The sequence below is a fragment of the Rhopalosiphum maidis genome, chromosome 4 (assembly GCF_003676215.2).
Source record: "Rhopalosiphum maidis isolate BTI-1 chromosome 4, ASM367621v3, whole genome shotgun sequence".
Classification (NCBI taxonomy): Eukaryota; Metazoa; Arthropoda; class Insecta; order Hemiptera; family Aphididae; genus Rhopalosiphum; species Rhopalosiphum maidis.
Genome location: NC_040880.1, coordinates 30,384,904 through 30,411,548, shown reverse-complemented (window position 1 = coordinate 30,411,548; position 26,645 = coordinate 30,384,904). Strand labels below are relative to the sequence as shown.

Genomic DNA, 26,645 nt, shown 5'->3' with positions numbered 1-26,645 from the left:
AATAATTTCAATATTCTCTTCCTTATTTCTTTATTATCTCTTATTTAATAAAATATGTAAATTATAAATTGATTACGACTGATTTTATTAAGTTTATTAATAATTTGTATTTGTCGTATACCTACTACATATATTGTAAATATATATTATATACCTACCTTCTATATGATTACATTACCACCCACTAATTCAATCATGACGAACAGTTAGTAGTCATTATTTAGTATTATAATAATAATATAACGTAGACTAAGCACGCTGGAAATATTCTATTTATTTGATTTTAATATTAAATTTAATAAAATACATTATATAACGAGTAAACGTCTTCAACGTGTAATTCCTGTTTTACGTTGTCATTTTTAAAATATTCATCCTAGTCCAAATGTAAATAATAACATCATCTTTTACCAGTTTCTCACTAATCGAATGATAATTTACATAAACGCGAATCCACTTTTACGTGTTTCACTGAAAGAATAATGGCCGCAAAAGTGGTCAATTAACTTTTTATTCGCAATAATATATATAAATATAATATACAGAGATGCACGAATATCGCGCAAACAGCAGTCTTATTCTTACAATGTATTATTAATTATGAATTAATTTAATATGTTAAATAAATAGTATTTTTCTAGTTAACGTTGTCCGGTTTGTTTCTATTTTATATTTACAGTAATTTATTATTATAATATAAATATATACTTAATAATATTATAAAAATGGGAAGAAAAAAATCATAATTTACCTCCATATAGATATAATAATTTGTTGCTCTTGAAATTTTACTTAAACGTTTGATATTATTTACAATGATTGGATTTATAGAGTACAACAACAAAGATACATAGTTAATATTTTACTTATAATTATATTTTAATTATACATTACTATGATACAAAAAATATATATAATATATGATCGCAATCGTACCAAAAATTATTCAGGACTGTTTAACAAACGACCAATTTAGTCATATAATATTTTTTTTACTATAAATACAGTATAGTATATATATTTTATTGTAAAATTGAAATATTGTTAACATTTTTAATGTTCAAACCAGTTGTGACGCCAAAAACAGGTACGGGAGGGCCATTGTGAAGCCTCTCTGAAAATCCCTGTCTACTGGCACACCCTAAAATTTTATGAGCATTTAAAATTTTAAAATGTACATAAAAACCTATAGTATTACTATAGTAATTATTACATATTTTTCATGGTCTTTTATTAATATGTGTACTAGGAGAAAAAATAAATGCATTATATATGAAAACATGATAATAGTGATATTTTCATTGATCTATGTTGCATATAATTATGTGATTATTAGTGAAATAGTGTCGTTTATTTTATAAAAGTAGGAGAATAATATTAAAATAAATTAAATGTATACTTCAATTTATAATGTCAATAGTTGTTCCGTTTATGTTAACAAGCTAAAACTAATAACTTATAATAAATAGTAATATAAAACATAATTTATAATCATTTCAATATTATTTAATTATGTAAATATATTTAAAAGTATGTATATATATATAATAAAAATAATATAATGTTATCAAGTTAGATACAACTATTGTGATATATAATTTTGATTCATACATAATATATATGTATATATTATGTATTATAATTTAAATATAGTTTTGACATTTTTAACATTTTTTGGACGGCTTTTAATAAGCGAATTTTGTAAGTATTTGTAAGTACAAGTTCAAAATGTGTAATACATACAATTTTTAATCAATATATCTATTTTTACCAAATTTGTGAGTTTTTTTTAACCATGTGGGCAGAAGAAAGGGCAGTTTTAATTTTCTTACAAAGTATTTATAAAACTTGTATTTTATTTATTATAATGTATATACTCATATATCATATATAATTATAATATATATTTATACTAACCGAAAAGTATATCTATTTTATCCTATAAAATCTTCATGAATGCTTATATGTATCCTAAAAATTGACTCCCTGCTTTGTCCAATCGATTTGATAAACTTGCTAATAACTTGAATATAAATTTAAAATAATTAAATTTTAGAATTTTCAATTTAGTCATTTTAATATAATATAAGTCTAAAAATTGTAAAATTTACCAAAAACATATATATATTGCTTAGCGAATTTCAAAACTAATTTGCAATTGATTTGTATAACATTGGTCATTTTTTCGAATCGACCAGACCACCAGACTTACATTAATTACAAATTGTGCAAAATATTTTAACTTAAGTAATCAACAGCTTAAAACAGCCAATTGGTTTCTACGAAGTTAAACGTGACTTAAACATGTATATAAATATAACTGGAAACATCATCTGAATTTACAAATTAACAATTTATAGTATAGTATACTTATTTGTTGTATTTACTTACGTGTGACTTATTTTTACTTGCCTATTATTTATTAAAAAACTTGAGAGTTAAACCGTTCGTTTAAGTCTCTATGTATGTAATGGAATATATTTTTTCGGTGATGAGTGTGGTGACAACTGTTTTGGTCTTAGGAATAACAAATTATTATTACTCAAACTGAGTGTTGCCTGTTTTTATTTTTTTTTCTCGTTACCTTGACCTTTTAGCGAACTTGACTATCAAACGGTACAAGTATGACGTATATAATGTATATACATAATATACCCTCTTCCACCACCAATTCTGTATGCAAAGAAATTACAATTCTATCTTTGTTTTTGTATATTTTTCGATGCTCTTCGAAATAATATTGTTAGTTAATATAATATTATAATGTGGCAGTAGAAGAATAAGTGCATATGTTTAATTATATAATACATCGTATACAGTTTTATGAGTGAGTCACTTAAAAAAAAAAATAAAAAATAATAAAATAGTATAGCTGGTACTTACATCACGTTAGTGCGTTACTATACAAGATAAGTAAATACAAAGCTAATATTATTAATTATTATCAAAAAACAATAGTATCTACACCAATAACACAGTTGCTGTACTGTAAATACTGAAGAAAATATAGTTATCTCTAGGCTATAATAATGATGAGCGCAGTTTATTTGAAATTGTTTTTCACGGATAAATCGGGCGTTATGTGGTCAATGGTCATTACATAAGAATAGCCAAAAATATATTTTGAGAAAAACCGTTTATTTTTACGATGAATGGAATTACTAATCACTGTATGTCCATAATACATTACTTACACATTTTTGTATTTAGTATCTATCGCGTTATTACCCGTCGGCGATAATCATTAACACGTGCGTACGATATGTGCATTTTACGCCCTGTGGTCTGAGAACGGTCAATTTTTTGGATGGTACATGATAAAAATAACACTTTTCAGAAGAATAAAAATAAAAAAATAAATAGGAATGATCGATATTTACTGTTTAAGTATGCGACAAGAATACTGTAATGTATTGCGAATATCCTGTGGCCAAAATCTGCATCATATCATCATATGGCGATGATAGGTCCGCGCGTTATATTATCGAAGTATATATATATATATAATATAGGTACCACCGGAGCGGCGTACTATAATAATATACCATATTATTTATATTATAATAAAACCAACCGACTGCAGCCTATAATACACGTGCGCACGACTACCATTAGAATTCCATGACATTGAGCCGGTGTCGCGCAAATTTACACACTCACACACACACACACACGTGAGAGTGTACATCCAATGACCGGTTGAACGTTTGCCAAAGCGAAGTCTGCAGCGTTTATATAGGTACGTGTGCGTTGATAACGATCGTACGAGACTGGCGAACGGTTTAATAATAATAATAATAATAATGTTCGTGGTCCAGTCGGATTTTACGACTTTACCTGCAGTATAGGATATTATGCATATTATGAATCGCATAGCTTTTTCGCGGGCAACGATCAAACAATATAATATAGGGGTCGGACCCGGTCGAATGGGTGTTGGGTTTCGTCGCGGCGTCCAACAGGTTTCGCATGCGCGTGCGTTCGCGTTTTTTGGCATGCACGGTTTTCAAACATCTCGTCGGAAGGCCCTTGGATAGAGTACGGACGTTTGAACGTACGGAAACTATAATTTCGATAATAATCGTTGACAAATTCCCGTCACGAGTCGACGACGAAGACGATGGCCGATAAATCTTATAGTTACCAGCTATAAATTATAATAACGAGTCGAGTTCTATTCCAAAACAATATTAGATAAAAATAATTTATATCACGGATAAGTTCTACCATACTGATATAGAAATCCCGACGACTAGAAATACACGATATATTTTTAAAGGCAGGGGTCACTTTGAAAATCTATAATCAACTAAATATTCATATAAAATATTACCCAACTTCAAAGTCGTTAATTTATTTATTTTTTAATTTTCGACTTCGCCGAATCAAAAATTAATCATTGACTCGTCCAACCTTGGTTTTTAAACGTTCGTCTAGTTGTGTACGAAGTAAACGAATAGCACTATATAGCTATATAGCTTCTACATAGCTCCAGTGGCCATTAATATTGTAATTTTACGCGTGCCGGACAATATTGTTACGAAACCGCTGCGCCGACCGGATGACCAGTCATTATACAATAATATTATTATTTTTATTATTATTATTATTATTATTATTATTATTATTGTAACCTGCTGTCCACCATAATATTATATGCGCATTACTTTACATTACACTTTGATCCGAGGTTTCCATTAATACTTACTGCATAACACGCACGTCCACGTCTATCACCGGACTAGCATTTTACATTTTTACCACGAATAATTATTATTTAAAAAGATGTTGCAATATAATATAACGATAATACTATGCGTGTATGATCTATGCCGATCGAATATTCAAGAATATATGCTATGTACGTGTGATGAATACGCAGTGTGATCATTGTAACGTGGTAAACATACGGTGGGACTGCATCGACATTTTGAGTATTCGACGTTTTTCGACATATTTTTGTAAGGACAATTATTTGAGACACGAACTGGGAATTGTTTTAACATTTTATGTCATACATCTGAATTTTTCACTTTCGTGTTTGTTGGTGAGACCGCACTATTCGTCAAATTTTGATTTGTTAAAACGTAAAACTATTTTTCATTTTTTATTCCGTATACAGTCTAATGCGTAAAGCAAAATATCGTTTTTATTTAAATATATTTAAATGTTAATTAAAAATTGTAAAAAACACAGGACAAGTAGGTAACCCTCAAAATTGTTGTTACATTTTTCAATTTTATTTTATCAACCAACTCAGAGGGATTAAAGATATATTGGGTCATATAAAATATCAGAAATGTATTGTAATTATATATTAGACATTCGTTTCAAGTACAACTTTAGTAAAAGTTAAGAATTTTTGAAATAATGACTGTTTACATATTTACGATTAAAACATCCTCTTTGTGTACAAAATATCTACGTATACGCGTGTGCCTTTATCGAGTATAAAACGCGAGTAGTTAACCTTTAACTCTCGGTATATTTTCACTGTGACATTTTTTTCTGCGACATTATGACAAGTAGCTGCAGTGAACTGATCCATCATTCATTTTATATTTTAAAATAATTATATTACCTATGTAATATTGTCGGTTGTAAAATTAGTATTTTTTTTTTACGCAAACATTATAATGTTACTAAACATATTCATTGTGCGCGTAATCTTAATATTATGATAATATTATACTTGCAGTCTGGTTCCCGTGAGCATTATCGTCAAGTTCCGTGTTATAATAATAATAATAATGTCGCAATAAGATAAGAAGTGAACTTCCTGAAAAACGATAGAGAGTCAGCATAATTATTTTAATTATGTGTTTGATTCTTACCCACTACTAATCTGAGTTTTTATTAATGACTTGAAAGTTTAAATGGTTTTAAAATAAAACAATTTACTGATAGTTTGCAACGACAAAACAAAAATAAATACAACAATTCTGCAATTTAATTGGAAAAAAACATGATACTTTTCAAACTATATCAATTGATAATTATTTACGTGGAATATCCCATCGTTTTCAATCTAAACAATATAACTAGACATTTGCTTAAATATTTTACATAATATAATTTATTTTTTTAATTTTTTTATTATTCTTAACAATAACATACGAGCAGTATTTTGTAATGTTTTATTTATATAATATTTGATTTTAAAATTTGAAGTTTTGAAATAAAATGTTAAAAATTTAAAATCGTATTACACGATGCGCTAATTTTTATTATTAATTTTATATATTTTTTTGTGAAATTTACTTTATAATGATTATAGCATTATATTCCAATATTTTATATTATTTTTATACAAAATATACGATAAAAACGGTATACCGTCGTTGTAAGTGTGAGTTTTCAGTTTCTTCTTAGGACGTGACTTTCTTAAAAATGTTTGTTTTGTTAGTTATAAACATAGATATCGCATATACTAGCTTTATGTTTGTGGACACAAAAACACAAAAATAGATAAATCATTTTTATTCCGAGATATTAGAATTAAAATATTGAATCAAAAAAATAATATACAGAATGTTTCAAAAGTCTTCACCCGATCACAAATTTATATAGCTCGGCAATCGTTAGCCGCAGGTAAATTACCCATATACTAATCGAAAGATAACTTAAAATAAACTTGGTTATCTAATCTTTTCATTAATATATGGGTCGTTTACTAGTGGCTAACGTTTGCCGAGCTATATAAATTTGTAATCGGATGAAGACTTTTGATACACTCTATATTATTATGTTAATATATAAAATGTGTTATAGAGTTAAATAAAATTAGATATATAAATTTAATTAAGTACTATTTATATTTAGTTTAAGTTTAGTTGAAATACATAGACATTAGGTGATGCCTATAGAGTTCAAATAAACATATTTCTTAAAAGCGAGTTCACAAATCTTATTAATTTTGTCGTCGTATTGTGCCATAATATTATATTTGTCTCATGTATGAGCATATTTGTTATTCGATGCGAATGCTAATTAAAAATATACCACCCAAAATTATTATTTAGCTTGTGATCGTTTAGGTGGTTTTATTTTATTTATTACATCCGTCATCGGATATTTGAGCTAATCAAGTTAAATTAATCAAAACTAATTTTAACTAACCGAAATTAATTTAAATTAACCAAATCGAGAGTATAAATAGGATGAAATAATTATAAACCAATTTAATATTATTTGTGAGATCGGATATGCATATATGTGTAAGCATATCTAAATACCTAATGTCATAAAATGTTTGCAAGAGATCGGAATGTAATTTATTGAAAAAAAAAAATCAGGAATCTAAATGGAACAAAATATTCTGATAACAGTTATGTTTTAAAATTCACGAAAATCGTCGTTTTCTCTATACCTAAATTATGTAGTTAAGAAATAATGTTTTAAAAAATAATTGAATTTAGAAATCAATTGTTCTAGGTCACGTATTACATCGTATAACTCAGCTAGTAATTTTATTTTCCATCATCAATCACGAACTTGGTTAAATTTATAATGTTTGCTTAACAATATTCAATGTCAAACGTCACCTTAATGGAAAAGATAATAGTTGTCATAAATACGCATGTAATAATACCTATATACGTATAATATTCTACATTATACATACGCATATGCATTACTACATACGAAAGGTACATTATTGTACATTTTATGAATAGTGCAAATATTATTAATGTCAGAATAATAGATGCTAATAATAAAATATTGTTATAGTCATCTAGGAAGTTATCTAGGTAAGTCATTAAATCGTATGATCGTTTTGAGTTTATAATGTAAAAAACAAATTTAACCGTCAGCCGAACAAAGGTTAAAATCAAAATTAATTAGTTTCGACGTTTGACAATTAATACATAATATATATTATTACTGTGTGCGATCGTTGCGTAAATGATTTACTATATTATATATATATATATATACAATATACGAGACGGTCGGCTGTACGATAGCCACGGGTGGTCGGATGTACGCGGTCACAGGAGGAAATTATTATCCATCTCCATCCGATCGCTCGGATTTTTTAATTTGAATAGGTAATTTTTTGTAAGATGTTACTTATAATAACGATAATTTGGAGTCGTAATTTAAAAAACTAATGCCAACGATTTACCCAAACAAATATACGACGCGGACGTTTCCAGTTACGTCACTGCGGGCACATGACTTTATGTATAGGTATATATATAATTTGATATATCATATTGTTCTGCATTTAGTACGCGGCTATCATAGTAAATTGTTTTAATCTCTAAATTGCATATTTGAATTTTTTTTTCATTGGGAAACACATTTTTTGCTGAATAAAAAACCGTCTAGCGTTTAATAGTTGTATAGACAATGAGACATTTTTAGTATCTAAACGCGTCGCTTGCAAAAATATAAATATTCACATCGGCGAACTGTAAAACCGGATTTTTATCAAAGGTGATTAAATATTTTCATATACATATTCTATAGGCTACTGGCAGAGGAAGCTAAGTCGTTCGTTGTATACTTATTAAAGCTATTTTATCCGCGCAATGTATTATTATTTTACGAGTGTTGAAAATTAATTATCAACTGGTTTTTTAGTTCAAAAACCCAATAAAATCGTACACGAAATTATGTTTGCACAACGATAAAGCGTTATTGTAAAAAAAAAAAAATATAATAAATAAAGCGTACAGCTGATATGTGCGGCGCGCAAATAACGTTTAGGTAACATAATATTCTATAACCGCCGAGTGTAAATTCCATAACTCACGCTTGACGGTTAATCGGACTTTCGTTGGGAATGTACTCGAAATGACGAGCACCCACACTTGAATACAATAATATATTTAATATAAATCGATCGTATTATCAATGGGTGTTCTAGTAAAATTGTCCCGAGCAACAAGCCGCGTATGACGAAAATATCATTATTTCTGTCTCTGCGTTATGATATATAGGTAGGTAGATGATAATGTAATGTAATGTCGTGTTGGTTTTCATACGATAATGACGAATATACATTCGAGCAGTCTATATATTCTTGAAAATATACGAATTTATAATACAATATTATAATATCGTATATACATATAGTAATATAGGACATGGATGTTATGCTAAATCGTCGCGTGGTCCATAACTTTGTCGTTGAGATGTTTTTTGATTCTGTTCCAAATTTTAAACGAACGCGCCGTGACTGTTATATTATATACGATTATGCAAATGTGCGCTTTAATAATAACCATTCGCAATTAAAAAACGGCGCACGAGCAGAAGAAGAAGAAGAAGAAGAAGAAGACGACGACGACAACGAAGACGAAGAACTTATAGTTAAACGTGTCGTCGTCGGTTTGACGTATTGGCAACGAGATGGTCTGCGGGGGATAGGAGAAAAAATCTGAATCCAATGCCAAATGCACACGGTATAATAATAATATAATATACGATGTACGACTATTTAGGTTTGTATTATCGTATTAGTACCGCTTCGTCTAGGAACGACAACTATAGGAATAGCGTATATTATTATGATTATTATTATTGCAAAAGTGAAATTTTGTGTAGTATTAAATTACTGTTGACAAGCAATTAACAATAATACGCACTATATTTCATTGCTATTGACCTCGTAGAACATATAATATATATAGTATAACAGACGTATTTTCTTAACCAATTTACATTAGAAATGAAGATTTCCAAGTGAGACGAACAAAACGACTAAAACTCGTTATGATATTCTACTCTTAAGTCACCGTTATGTAGGTATAAGTACCTATATACAAGCGTTTACGAATATAATACTTATAAGTTATAACAATTTTTTTTTTTTTTTTTTTTTGTCTTATATGCGTTAAAAACTGCGTTTAGTAGTTTCTATATCGTACCAAAGTCGTGAAACAAGTGTATACGTATTTCCGACATACAAATATATAGGTTCAAATGGTTCAATTATTTTCGAATAATTTATAGTAATATATTATATATACATTTAACTAAGGTTAAAAATGTTTTTAGCGATTTCGTGTTAATTTACATTTATTTGTCGGCCATAAAATATATTACACTTATAGTTTAACCAACAATTTACTGAGCTAAAATTGTAAATTAGATACATACAGTATACACATTGTGTTTCAATAATGTATTATTTTATTATTACTGAAATATACTGTAATATGCATTATACTACTTACACTTTCAGAGTTTTACAAATAAGTATTGTAAATGAATTGATTGAAGAACTTCAAACAAGACAAATACAAAATATATATTTAATTGCAGGATTACTCCCTGGTTAAATAAAATTGTTAAAATACAACTATAATCTATATTTCTACTATATCTCTATGTAAAATATAATAATTGTTCAAATTTTAAATCGTTCAAAATATATCTATTGTAATATTTGATATTTATAGGTATAATTATAGATATTCTATTTCAATAAAAAGGTAAATTTAACTGCATTAAATATTTTACAAACTACAAATCGACGATAATATATAAATATTATATGTTTTAAAGACATTATTCTTATTTTAATTGTATTATACTATAATAATTGTATTCAATATATATATATATATTAATGATTAGATAATAGCGTTAAAGTATGTCTGGTAATACTAATAAATAATAATAATAGTGAAGTACTGAAATGATTATGATCATACCCGCAGTATATAATATGAAGATAAATATAATAATAAAACTATAGTATAAAATAATAATGTTATATGAAAGGGTTATTTGTTGAAGTTAAAAAAATAACGGATTGGTGAGTATTAGTAAGTAAAAGTGAATGGGAAGGTGGCGAAGAGGAATAGAAAGTGAGGATACATTAAATTATATTTGTTTGTTCAAATGTAATTACCTATTAGACCAACATCATAATCTGTTATTATAGTTTTGATTTGATATTTTAAATTCTACAAAATGCAAAAAAATCCACAATAATTTGAATTAATCAAAATATGCATTTCTATTACGTTCTCGTGGAAATCGGTGTTCATGACTTTTTTTAAATCGCGTTGAAAACTAGAAAGATTCCTATAATTTCATTTAATATTCATAGCAGTTTATTTTTTTGCAGCTGCTTGTTTCGATTATTTACGATTGTTTATGTAAAATATTATAACCTTATAACCATATGTACGTACTTACCTCACTTTTCTATAAAGTTTTGTACAATTTATTCAATTCCCAATTCAGCACTATTGAGTGTTAGGTAATACCTATGCTGCTAGCATATATTATAATACAAATTTTTTTATTTCGTCACCTATATGTTTTTGTACCATTTTCAATATCAGTTTATTATTTTAATTATTATTCATCAAACTGTCCTCACTAATTAATTCATCGTTATTTACAATATTGCTAAAAACTATAATTATTGCAAAACCCATGTATATTATACATTTATATTATGTAGCTTATGCTGTTACGAACCCGCCATCTCAGTTAGTATATTATGTACATTATACTATATAAATCTATTCAAAGCATATATTTTAAAAACTGAAATCGCGACGGGCAGTGACAGCATCGGTGAAATTTAGTGATTCGTTTATTTTGAACGGCACACTCCGGGAGAATTAGCAATTAATTATTCTGTGATAAATCATTTTACGACATAGCTTCAATGATGATGTGCCAGCTCAGCTGGATTTAGCAAACCAGTCAATGTAGATAATATATACCTATATTACCTACACGTCGTATTTATATTGTTTTTGCCTCACGACGTCCTAATCGTTTCTTCGCATTGATATATGACTTAAATAAAACTCTTACGTAACACTATTCACACTATCCATAAGGATTCTTCATAACAGTCATAACCATTATTTTTGCAATAGTTTAATAAATTATAACTACATTGCACTAATTACAGTTGTTAATTTGCATGCGTATGTATGTAACTAACTGCGGATTGTGTAAGAGCAATTTTATACATTTCTTATCGTCTTCGATTTAACGTAACTTTATCTAAACAGCCTCTTAAAAATCCTCAAAATTTCGGTAAGTCCGTCGAAAAAATAATATCTTCTCTGTAATTCGTGAGATTTTGTTTACCCAGAGTGTCTATTGTATTTATAAGTATCTACCGGACGTTATTATATGCTTGGCCACCGCGAATGATCGCAAACCGGATGATGATAAATGTTAAATAATATTGACCGGTGAGGTTTTTTACACTACCTTTATAGTTTGCGCCAAAGTTTATGAACAATAAACATAATATAAATTTCTGATAAAACCAAATGGTTACTATAGATTCGTACGTGTGTTTAATATACGTATTATCTCGCTCTCGTATCGGGACAAAGGCAGCGATATGTATAATAAATGTCAGTCGGCATATAAACTTAATATGTCATGTACAATATATTTATGTAGCTGCGGCCGAAATGATTTCAATAAAATCGTATAATCAAAACAGAGGCGTATTCAGGAATATTTAATGGAATGGAGGGAGACATTAACAGAACATATAGTTTAGTTGCAGCCACAACAACGTTTATTAGAAATTACATAATAAATATAAAAGTAATAAAACAATAATCAAAATAATAATAAACCGTATATTTACGGTATACGTAGGTAAAATCGTTTAATATATTTCTGACCCTCCTTCAAAAATACGCCCTCGATCGAGGTGCAATCTGTCGACGTCGTTAAAAACGTCGATTTAAAATTTAAAATATTATCCATTATATAATAATATTATTATACAATTGTCAATATTGTAGTAGTTTAAATACCTCACATCAATATACGAGCTGACCGATCCTCCTTTCAAAATCAAAGTCACAAGACTATAATACAGTCAGGGACTACACTGACATCTGCATTTTATTGCGGTCGCACGCTCACATCTTACGACTTTATTATTTTCTACGATCGGAAGAGATGCAAACTCCGCCTGTAATATAATATACACATGCCAAACCACATTCACTTATCAATTTATTATTGAATAACACACAAACATGACACTGAAGCATAACTATACAATTAAACATATATATATATAGTATACAGCATGATGCACTCGCGACGACGAGCCACGAATAGAATATCTGATTGTCTTTGCGGAATTCGCAACCGGTAAAATTAAGCTGTAAGCTTATAATTTATGATATCAACCGTTTAATATTAATTTGATTCTATTTTATGCAGTTAGACATATGATAAATATAAAATATATATACTAATTAGTAATTTGTAGCAGCGCGTGCGATTGATGATCACGTTGGTGGTCGTCACTTACGTTTATACTGTCATTATGTTATATCAGATACCTACATCATTAATCGGACCACGATAAAACGATAAAATCCAACCACTTCTGAGGACTGGTAAGAGTGGAAATGTTTGTAGCGATTGTAGCGCTCTGCAGTTAACTACCCCAATACTGCTACTGCTCGTGCGACAGGTAATAAAGTAATTATCGGCCTGTATAAACAATATTATGCGTTACCTATATTAAATTATGCCCGAGGATAATTGAAGGAAGGGGAATTAAATAGTTATGAAATATGCGACCGTCTGACGGCTGCAGCATATTATACTATTTATGCATAAGGCATCATAACATTATATAGGTTGTACAGTGGCCCGAATTTCTCGAAAATTAGCACGTGATCGTACATTATATGATACTATACAGGCGTAGTGGTATATTACCCATAGTGCCGATCGAACATAACTTGTAACTATTTAGCGAGTGTTATATAATTTCGTTAATATTACGACGACGTCGTTTTATGGGTCCGACAATAAAATCGAACATAATTATAATAATATGTAACGTTCACATAATAACATCGGTCGACCACAATCGACAAAATATTATTATATGGTATAAACGTACGCGATTTCGTGTACGCTATTTTCGCACTATTCTGCAGATGAAAGTAGTAGATAATAATAATAATAATAATAATATTCTTGTTATTATTATTATTTTTTTTTTTGCCGTACCTATTCACTGTTTGTCAAGTACTCAAGCTTGTAACAACCGCAACGCGTATTTATCGAGACACGTCGGTTTTGACGTTTATTTTGAACCATATTACACTGTATACGCTTATTGGTTCCTCGAGTCTCTGCTCGTATGCAGATTGATATTCCGTTTGCGTCGTCAATTTATCGGAACCCCGCAGCACTTAGATCGCGTTTCGACAATTTCAGATAATATTATGATGTCCGCGGTTGAGTGGTTCAAGAATTTGATATGATATAAATATTATATCAAAACGATATTATCAATATAGATTCTAAAATTAGACCAGTCTATTTCGTATAAAAGGATTATTATAATATGCATTTGTACATGTATATGAATATTCGTATAATTGTATATACTTTATTCAACTTTTTCAATTCTGCACGCCGATTTAAGACGAAATATTACAATGGGCCAACGTTTGTCATACTTTCCTGTCAACTATATATGATTATTTGCGTAAACTGACATGACTTTTTTTTTTAATTAATAAATCGAAAAAAAATTATTTTTTGCATTGAATACCTGATGAAATATTAACTGCGTCAATGTACATTTTATCTTACGCCTTTTTCAGTATTCCTTTCCTCTCGCAAAAATTCAGAAACATTCATATACTTTGAGTTTAAGCCAATCTTGCCCGCCCGAGTTTCAGAGGACACCATTTTAACCTTAAAGAATCAAGTTTCTATAACTAGAATAACTTTTGTTATTTATATTGTTGATATCAAATCATGTTAAATTTATGTTGTTGCAATAAACTTTATATTATTATTATTTTAAGTTTCGAGTATCCGAATGCTATAACGAGCATATTATGATAATATGACGATAGGTACTATGCAATTTCAAAACCTCAACGAAAACTGTGCACCGCAAATCCGTTTATTTATAAATGAGCACTACAGAGTTAAATTTAGTTAAATTTTTATACGATAAACCGATTTCACTCAATATATAGTCGTTTTAATAGAATATATTATTATTATTATTATGTACGTTTATAAATATATACCACTACACGTGCGACGTGCAACAAGTTTCAAGTTTCTATACGAGTTTTTGTACAAATAACATTGGTTTGTTTACAAACTATGTTCCTATAACATGCCTGTCGTGTCGTACCTATATATTTTGTATGTTATTATTTTCTCAATAAAAACGGTTTTAACATTCTTCCAACATTACTAGTTACTATACATTACGTTCATCAAATTACAATTACTAGATTATTATGTGCAATGGATATATGAATAGTACATAATGCATTACATTTACTAAACAGCGTTGACAATGCGCATTTACACTGCTGAAATTGTAGATATTACGTTATACCTATCAATTATCGTTACTTATAACGAGCTAAATAACTTAAGCATATTTAATTTACAGTGTTTACCTCATTTTAAACTTAAACGCGTATAAGTAATTATGATAGTACTTAGTAAAGAGTAGGAAATTCATAGTATTTTCAAGCTTTCTTAATAATTAACTTCGTAATAGCAAACAGTGAGAAAACGAAAATATTATTTATGTAACATCAGTTTTAAAACAAAACTTTTGTTGTTTTTTTTTTTGTCATAATTCGGAAAGGAATAACCGTAGTCTTAAATTTAAACTTTAAACTAAATATTTATGTTATATATATATTATATTTAGCTGTTTATAAGCTTTTTAAATAATCAATTTTAGATTCTCAAAGGAGCGATGAAAGTATTAATTTTACAATAATGTGTATTTATTTTTTGTCTTAAAACATTTTTCTTACAATAAAAATGCTCCGATTATCGGAGGTGATTTCTAGTATCAAATTAGATATAGTTTTCGCTTTGGGAGGAGGGTCTTAGTTGTAGTTTTTCAAAAGTAAAAACTTCTCATTACTTTTCAAAATAATACGCAATAAAATAAAAATACTATCGTTTGATACAATTTAAATATTATTATTAAAATTATTGTTTGGTAACCGCGCTCAGTAATAACAATAACAATTGTAATGAATAATAATAACAATTCATGTGCTATAAATCTATATCGATATAAGGAACAACGTTTATTCCTCCGTATACAGTGCACGGGTAACCTACCTGTTTCCGTGTTCCATATCATATATTGTACGCTTATTACGTATTAATGTATTATTATAATATATTATTCGTATATTATGCTCAAAGAGATCCTTGTGGATAGCGTAATGGACGCGGAGAAAACGGTCAGTGGCCACTGTTTTGATCCCTCGAAACCGACCACCAGAAAATGCGGCGGTTAACGTTAATTATGAGCGACGTATAACGCCTGTGATGGACGGCGATTCCCTCGGTGACCACTGTCCACTGTCCACATCGGTATATTTGTGACGCGTGTCGCCGAACTGATTTTCCTCGTCGGTCTAAAATAATAAAAATATGACTGTTGTCGTCATTTGTTTTCCTTTAAATTAATTATGCCATACTGGTAATAATAATAAATTCTTATTGCTAATTTATTATAATATGGATACATAAGGATGTAACGTGCCTAAGTAATAATAATATATATTAATTTATTATACTAGTTATTCATAAATTATTAAAACTGTGCCATTCTACCTGAAAAAAAATTAAAATTGTATCTATTTCTAAATAAATATATGATTGATTTGTAACATTTAATACGTTTGTAGACGATTCACCCAATTGTGAAGTGGATTATACCGTTAAGCAAACTCTTTAGCCAAAAAAATAAAATAAACACTATAACAGACAGGAAAAGTATTACAACCGGACCTAATATCAAACATAAATATATTATTAACTTCCTAAATTAAAAGTAAAATTAAATTATACAACTCATTTTAAGCTTATCGTGTATATTGTAAATAAAATGTGAATATAATTTAAACTAATGGCCTTGGATGTCGATATTATTTAGATCAATACAAAATAATACATATATTATATTAATAGTATTTGAATGCCATAAACGCAACAAGTCCACAATAAATGATTATAGTGAAAGAGGTCATTAAACGAACGGAGAACAATGAGAAAAAAAGTTAATGGCATATCGCGTTCTCCGCGCGTTTGATATGTTTAAAAAAAAAAACAAACCCAACATTGGGCGTTACAACGATAATCATGTCAACAATATACACTGTATATATGTATTGAAACGAGTAATTTCAAAAACACGTGTAATGCAATATTGGTATAACCCGCTACTCGACAACCGCCTACAACTCATCTTGTGCGGGTATGCTGTTTGACCTTCGACAAGGGAGAGTACCAATAATACATCACTCGCGTTTCGCGCACGTTGTCAAACGACGATGGCGGTCGGCACGACGGTGAGGTCGGATTTCACCAAAACAGCACATTATTATCGTTTCGCGCGAGGGCAGAGATAACCGAATGCAGACGACTGTACAGTGGAATCAGTCGTTCTCCATCGTCAGACGGAGGAGTGCTGCTCGCCAGTAGAGTAATAAGGGTTGAAGTCCGACTTAAACATATAGATGCCTACCGTATTCTACATATTCTCGCGATTCATTTAAGGCCGGTATATGTATTTGAGTTTTGTACCCAAAGTCGAATTGTACGTCCGTGCAAAGTATCAAAAACCAAATTATGCGACACGATGTTTTTGTTCAGAGTTCGGTTTGCGTATCATGTACAGCAAGAGCGTCGGTAGACTGTTTACGGCTACAGAAGCATTCTAGATTCTTCATAGTAAACATGCAATTATAGAATCGTAAAACCGCCCGAAACACCTATTCATAAACGTAGAATGATGGTCTGCAGACGTTTATCGTAAAAAATATCAACACCTTCGTTCTCCGTGTATATATATATACCTACTAATTTAAGGTAAGAACAGAAATTATATCATTATTAATGTTGTATGCAGTGGTGTTGCAAAATGAAAATTTTCCAGAAACAAGAAAAAATAAGCCAAGGAATCACTGACCACTATAGACGCAATAAATAGTAGTGTGGGCTAATAACATAAATTGATATAACTAATGCATAATAATATAATATAAATAATTATATTTCAGATCAGTATTGACTTATCTGTTGAGTATAATATTACATTTACAATTAAGGGACCCCTCAATTACCGCACCCGCCTACCCATTGAAAAAAAAACTCAGAAGCATCCTGTTCGTATGACGCTATAGGTATCACATAGGAAAAAATCCACAACTATATTAAATGGTTTTGTGCTATTTTTAAAACTATTTAATGCATTTATTTATTTTTATTATTATTTTTTTTTTTTAAAGAAAGAGTTTCTATGTCTTACATATTATCGACGTTCGAAAACTACCTAGATCTTGTTTTTAGTGCTTCGTTTGTATAACTCGTCTAAAAGATTATATTTCATACATATAATGCTACCAACAAAATCAATTATTGTGAAACGATATTTATAATCAAATAAATATTCAGTGGATTTTATCGAGAAACTATCACCACCTTTTTGCTTTCGAATTCAATTTTAAAATATTATTATTATTTGCATAATATTGTAATTAAATAAGCTTCTTAAAAACCTAAGAAAGTGACACATATGTAGTAGTTGTACCTGCCTATTATGTTTCCATTCATTGAATAGACGGTTTTAAATAATCAATAATCAATATTACGAGTTATGACTACAATTCATTTAATTTGTATTTACCTATTATAGGTTTACAGCAATTAATATGTTTACATAATTTGTGCTGTCTTATTAATTTAAAATCCATTAAATTTAATTGGAACTAAGAGGATTTAAAAATGTTATTTTTAACTCGCATGTATTCATTTCTTACACGTCGTAATTTATAACATACCTACACGCGTTTGTTCAACTTGTTGTATAATCATTTTTTTATTTTAAGTCATCGTAGTCTTTTTGTAGGTATTTAGTATTCACTATGTTCGACGATTAGTATTGAGACTATTATAGTTATTTAGATGTACTTTAAACTTGTCGCTTTTAATCACGGATAAATGCACTAACAAATATAAACTGTAATTATATATTATTGTAATAGCAAAAGAATTCTTCGGATACTTAAAAATTCTTTATTATTTCGTTTGATAATTACAGTAATTTTTTACAACACAAAAACCCGCTATAGATAAAAAAAGTATAATTAAAATAAACCGTGTGATTAGTATTTCATGTAAGGTTGACGTGTAATACTTTGCACAGCGCATATATTCATTATGTTTCAATGTAACAACTAACAACAATCGCATATAATATTTATTATCATAGAATATATTTTTAATTATTTTCCCTTTTAGTTATATGTACTATGTATTTATTATTTTAATTATACACGACTGGACTACTTGAGTATTGCAGAAAAACAAGCACTCATTATTGGTATACGTCCAATATGGATAAACAATTTTTTTTAAGTTTATGCATAAAGATATATACCTAAAATGGCCCAACTATGCAGTATTAATAGTTTTAAAGCTGATATGCAATAATACCTATACAATGTAATATATTTTGGTTTAATACGGAAAAAAATTCTTCTTTATTTTCCAATCAGACGTTTGCGTATATATGTGTGATATGCACACTGACTAAAAAATCAGGTAATAATCCAAACTTGAATTTCGCAAAACCGAAAATCATTTAACGAGTTGCTTATATCATATAAATTCGAATACATAGAGGTAGTCATTAAAACCGTTTAATTGTCGGCAATATAATGCGATGCGATGGACGGTGTTCGCAGACGAAAATTGCCAAGCCTCGCTTCTATATGAAAAAAAAAAATAATAATAAAAAACGACCGTGGTCGCGAGCTGATAAGTATCGTATAATTGATCGAATTTGATGGATTGCGGAAAATTGCGAATTCGTCGTCGAGAGTAGCTCGCGACTTACGCATACACCTATTGCACACACACTCGCACAATACGGTACGGCGCTTTCCGCGGTGGGAGTCGGGCATCAAAAGAAGGAGATACGGGTGAGAGTGAGAGAATGAGAGGGGAGAGAAAGACCGCGCGCGACACGGGGAGGGAGGAGAGTGGGAGAGACCGATGACCACGCGAGCACGCCGTGCGCGGACTGGGCAACAGCGGCAGCCGGAGCAGCAGCAACCGCGGAGACAACAACGGCGGCGGCTATAGCAGTAGGTTCGTCGAGAGAACACGACACGGACAAGCGCGACGCCCGGGGGACCTCACGTCGATATATCATTGTACCGGCGGCACGGTCAGTAGTCATCGCGAGTTGACGACGAGTAGTGCTCGTCGAGTCCCCCGCGACTTATAGACACAAACACAATCGCCGACAGTAACAATATACTAATCGCAAAATATTTTATATCTCACACATCATATTATACTATAAAGCGTCGAGTTCAAGTCGGGCCAGTCGAAGTACGCGCGAATATTAAAGTGTCCAGTGAAAGCAGTCCACACCGTGCGCACAACAGTCGTATAACGCCGCTCGCGATTTTTTTTTAAATTCTCAACTTAACGTCTGAACGTTTTTTGGATTTCCGCCGGTGGACTTACACAGACGCCGGTCGTGCGCGCGCGCCAAACCACCGAGGTATTTTATTCTTTGAAGAAAAACTTTTTTTCGTTCACGTCGATACCATCCTTTTCGATCGCCGAATCGCGCCGGAGTCCGGTGTTTTGTTTTTTGCCGCGCCGGAAACGAGCTAGGAGGACGACGATTCCCGCAGTCGTTTCGGATTTTGTTCCCGTTTCGCCGCGTCTACTGTCAAACGAGTAAGTACTTGCATACATGTTATATCCATGATCCGCGCACAAACAATCCGAAACATTTTTTTTCGACACCCGTCTTTTACGGGTAAAGTCGAATGCTCGGCTTATTATTAATATATATATATATAATATATGTATATATTTGTGATTTAGTCTGTACGGATTTCGAGCGAAATCGAAACCGATCGCAATATAATATTATACGACGTACACATTATACTAGTTTTCAGACGAGTTTTACGTAACGACTGTGTGGCGCAAAAGTTGTTGTTTCGAACGTATATAGAAAGGCGCGCGCAATGTTTTTTTTTCCCCGTACGTGAAATATGAAAGTGAATTTACACGTGTACGTATACGTAAGCGCCGCCCGACAAGCAACGCGCGGCCGCTCATCTTACACTCGACTTTTTCCTCCAACCTCCAGGCCCTCGGAAACGTATATGGCGAATAAAATATTAATGACCAAACCTCCTCCCCAAAGTAGACACGAAGTCTGTGATTCTGATAAATCTCGCGTTTTACGAGAACCGTTTCCAGAGAGCTTTTGGTGAATAAATAAACGTTGAACCTTAGTGTTTTAACTGTAGAAAAACGTGTCGGGCATACAGTATTGAGCGTTATTCGAAGAGCGATCAAGAAAGGCACTTAGCTAGGACGACCACCATAATGCAAAGCGTTTGTGGCGCAAAACCGCTAACCATTCACAACACGGTACACATAAATATTTTGTTAATCGAATAGTGTTGGAACCAATTCACAGACAAAATCCTTTACGTTTAAAAACCACGTCGGGTGATGGATGAATAGTGGTTTATTCTGATAAATCCGTGTACAACACTATAGAATCACCAGTGATTATAATAATACCGTAAGATTCCATTAAAACATCGAAATAATATCGACCCGGCGCCCGGTGCGTTGCGTATATAAGTACTGTTGTACGCGTTAACAAAAACCATTCGGAAGAAAGTAAACACGGTGGGCGAACAAGGAAATAATAATAATATATACGGGAGAAATATATTACAGTGTGGGAGAAAATGTATCAACGGTCATTGTGGTCGGACAAAGCGGAGAAATCATATTTGTATTTGGTAAAAAAAAAAATATATATATATATATATATAAATAATAATGATAATAATAATATTTCGTAACGACTATACTAAAAACGATAATGTCATGAGTGCGCTCGATAAAAAAAAGAATTACGACAATAATAGTAATGACGACTGAAAACGTCGCCACCGTGTGTAACTATCGCTGGAATTTGTCATTAATTTCAGTTACGCACGTTTAAGTCTAATCTCGCGACTATATACACTCAAACAATTCAACGTAATCGCCAGCCGTAGGTTTGATTTCAGAGTTGGAAACAATTGAATGATGGCTTCGTGGTTACTCCAATTATTCTCTAGCACTGTGAAAAACGCAAAAAAAACTCTTATGACGACGATTCGCGGATGAGTCTCCGGAGGATTCGCCACTTCGTTTTGTGACGAAATCGACAATCGAATTTCCCAGACCATCAGTGACGATTTACCGTACCCGGCACTCAGATCTTTCATCGGCGGATCGAATTTCGCGTGACTCGTATTATACACGCGTACGGCAATAATATCATTTGCATACACGCTACGTGTGGTATAGGTATACTACTATAGTATACCATACCACACGCACGAAAACGTCCGGTGAAAACATTTCATCGGGAAAGTCGCATATATGGTCGGGGGGGGGTCTTGTAGGTATATCGAAATCGGATGGGACGGATAAATTTAATTATCTCCACCGAGCTACTGCAGTTGCTGCTTTAATGCGCGTTTAAGTCACCGTCGCATACTGAGGGAAAGTAAAACGGAATTATAATTATAATAAAAACGTAGGTTTTAGGTGTAGGCACATATACATTATACAATTATACATTATTCGAATTTATCACACGCACAAACGTTTTCTTAAAAAAAAAAAAAACAAAACAAACAACCGATGAGTGGAAAATAACGGATTATTAATTTTAGGTATATTATTATTATATTGCATTTAAGTATAATCGCCGATTCGCGATCATCCGCATTGAGTCACAGTGTCCGTATTAAGCCCTTAAAATTTTTAATATATTGCATATTATTGTCATTTTTATTAGGTATGATTTTCGTATTTATATAAAAATACGAACGGCGCTGCGCGTCAGTCGCTCGTTATGAAATCTCACGAGTAGGTATAGTTACGATTTAAAAAAAAACCGTTCGGTCTACGTCACCGTGTCCGAAAATTTCGCAACGCCCGTATGCAGGAAGTCCCCGCGTGGAAGTGTGTACTACAAAATATTATTATATTTCAAGTCCGTAACGGGACGGGGGTAAGATTTCGAGAGGGAGGGGCGGGCGGCGTGCGATCACGACGACGACCGTTCACCTTGATCCAAATAATGTAATCGCACTGTAGTGGACATGTACTATTAATATAGGTACATAATATGATATAGGTACAAGCGGACATTCTTGTAAATTGCCGTGCGCTACCGATTTCGCAATGGATTTGGTGTTGTGTCCTACGAATTGTTGTGCCGGTTCGAAGTGTTTGACACACGCACATATATATATATATGTTATTATTGTGTCCGAGAAATAATCGAAAAATAAAATATAATATCCATTTATACATAGGTATAGGTATGATATATAATATCCATGTCTATATAAATTATTATCGATCTGTCTGTACATAAATATACGCGTGTACCGGGCCCACTGTTTTGACACACCATGTAAAATCCATTACCATTTATTATATACTTTTAAAGCTATGGAATATTATATAATTTATGTTTGCGACCGCGCAAGATCATTGCTCGTTGCGGTATATTGTATCGTGTATAACAATATTATAGGTACTATATTATTGACACTGTGTAAAAACGGATATGCACGGTTAGCGTGCAATATTTTTTAAAAAAAATTTTCGAAATTCTTTTATATCACTTCGTTCGGCTTACAACTCTCGATTACATAACTGCAAAACCATCGTCCGTCCCTGGCACTGTCCTCGGAAATTAACGTAAAAATTGCATACGAAACAAACGTTATTAAACCTATACATATATAGATTATATATATAAATATCGCAGCTTTTATACTGTCATATAAAAATAATTATTATAATAATATAATAAACCAATCCGGACGAACGCTTAAAATATTATTACCGTCAACGTCAGACTATGTGACGGCGGCGGATGTAATGATTATGCGCTTACACAATGCGATTATTATTATTATTATTATTATTATCATTATTACCATTGTATAATATTATGATATAAATCTGCGTACACAGCCGTAGCTTAAACTTAACGAGATCGGCCCCGGCCCGTTACCTACGCGCGCACATTTATTTATGTATTATTATACATATATATTTGTCGCGAAGGATTGTCGACGGCATAGAGCCGAACGCTGTCGTAATTTACAACCCAAATACCTAGCCAACCTTAGACCGCTGCCGCTGTGGATAAATACCGAATATCCACTCGGCGGTCACTCGAGTGTTACGCCGCTAAAACCAAAGGTTAGTTTGTCAAGCGCATTTACGCGAATCGACAATGGTGTTATGTGATCTGTTGCTGCCGCACGGGCTGTGTATCGGTCCCGCGTGCGGTCGAGTCGTAAATGCCGAAAACGAAGTATAACATACCTAATGTACGGTATATGATCCGTTTAACCGGCTATTGCATATTTAAATCTCTGTCAACTCGTTGAACTGTACTATACATTTTTAACAGCAAAAGAGACTTAAACTCATTTTTCAAAACCATTTTTCGCATTCCTGGAAATTTTGTAATTATTTCGACGACGCCTTTGTTCACAGTTCACTCCTTACCGAACATAACATGTTTTCCGTCATAAAATTATTCATGTGTGCTATAAGAGCTATAATATAATATAATTTATAAATAATATAAAACTATTATTTCCATTTTTCAATCTTTTTCGACATTTCGTTATTTTGCTATTGCGTTATTAAACGAAGTTTTGAAATTGAATTTGTCTTATTTTTTAGAGCATTAAAATCCGCGCCCTAATTATTATATAAGGTTATATTATTATTACATCGTGATGTCCGTGGCACGCGCCATGTTATAATAGCAACGACCACGCGGTGAACATTTTTATTTCATTTTGTCACGTTGCTGTTAATATTGACAATATTGTTTACTGTTTTTTCTTCATACTGCACATACTAACTGCTATAAATTTAAAATTACTGTATGGGTGCTATTGCATAATTTAATCAAATAAAAAAAATATCAAGTTAAATTGCAAGTACTTATTATAAATAAAAACATTAAAGGTACTTATCCAACATATTTTGTTTTTATACAATATCAAAATGTTCATTAAAAAAATCAATTCAACAATGCAGGATTTACCAACAAATATTAGTAAGAAGGGTGACAAAATAAAGGACGATTTATAAATGTTAAAATTAAATGTACCTATTGAAGATATCTAAAGATTTGCAAAAATAAAAGTTCATTTTTTGAAATAACAACAATTAGCGTTCAAAACAATCACACCTTATATATAGTAATATAATGTGTATTGTGGGATCTGGACGGGTCAAGTATTGATCTTTGGTGCAACAAATATCCTAAATGTATATCGATAATCATAATATATGTACCGTGCTGGTGTAATTTATTTAATATGTAAAATCGATCGTGTCGTGAGCTTTGGCGAGGATAAATTGAACAAAAAAATGTTTTTTTGCGCCACCGCCGACGCCGTGGGTGTGGGCTTAACAATGTGTGTCAGCCGCGATGGTGTCCAGCGGCGCGACAGCATATTTCTAACAATAACAAATAATAATAATAATAATAATAACATTGTATATCAGCGCCCAACGGACTTGTATTACTTCATAATAATATTTTTATAGTTATTTTCGTGCGTTCTTATGACCGCGCCAGTGACAGCCCGCAGTGCAGTCGCGCGAGTTACGGGTCGTCGGCTGTTACGCGCGCAGACGGATATCGGCACGGATGTCGAACGATGCAATCGTTTTTTTACGTTTTTATATTTTTTTAATATATGTAATATTTTTATGACGAAACTAATTATAATGGTTGGCAACCACCCGATCGTTCCCACAACTTTGAACAAGACATCGGAAGACAAAAAAAAACAATAATAATTAACTAATTATTTATTACAGCTATATATATGTATAGGTATTATGTACTTACATCGAGTTTCGAACAATCTTTATAATAATAATAATAATAATAATTAGTATGATAAAATATTACATAGCCGGTTACATTGCGATTGATTTATTTTTTTGCATCTCGATTTCGTCAATTTGCAGTCTGCAAACATTCGACTTTGAGATTTTTTTAATTTGTTACTTTTTTTTAGACCATTAATTAGTTTAAAATTATTCTTGGAATTTGAACAATCTTCTGAGAATTAAGTTATGTTTTTATATGATATAAATATATATATATATATATATATATAGAGAGAGAGAGAGAGACTGTATAGTTAGTCGGTACACCGCATGATTTTGGTTTTCCATTCCACTCGTCCAAATTTTAGATTGATCATAAATAATTTATTATTAAAACTCAATGCTCAATGTTTGGTATTTTATACGTTATACTATTTGAAAATATTTCGCTAAAAAATACTTGTATTAATGCATGAAAAAAAAATCGTGATAAAATAAAATGTGAGTTTAAAAATTGTACTATATAAATAGAAAGCAAAATCATTTCGTCATACTAATATTATACTGAGAAAAGACCGAAGTCGAATTTACTACACGTGTCTACACCGTCTATGGATATAATCATCGGTTTGTGATTGAAGTAAAAAACATATCACCATATATAGTGTAATAAACACTTT

General features: G+C 31.0%; 1 protein-coding gene across 2 annotated transcripts in view; it reads left to right on the top strand.

Moving 5' to 3' along the window:
- Positions 1 to 20,117: 20,117 nt before the first annotated feature.
- LOC113555626 (A disintegrin and metalloproteinase with thrombospondin motifs 1) overlaps positions 20,118 to 26,645 on the top strand; it is a 49,035-nt gene continuing 42,507 nt past the window's right edge. For both annotated transcript variants that reach the window (XM_026960091.1, XM_026960096.1), the window contains exon 1: positions 20,118 to 20,736. The gene's annotated coding sequence lies outside the window, so the exon portion shown is untranslated. The remainder of the gene's footprint in view (positions 20,737 to 26,645) is intronic.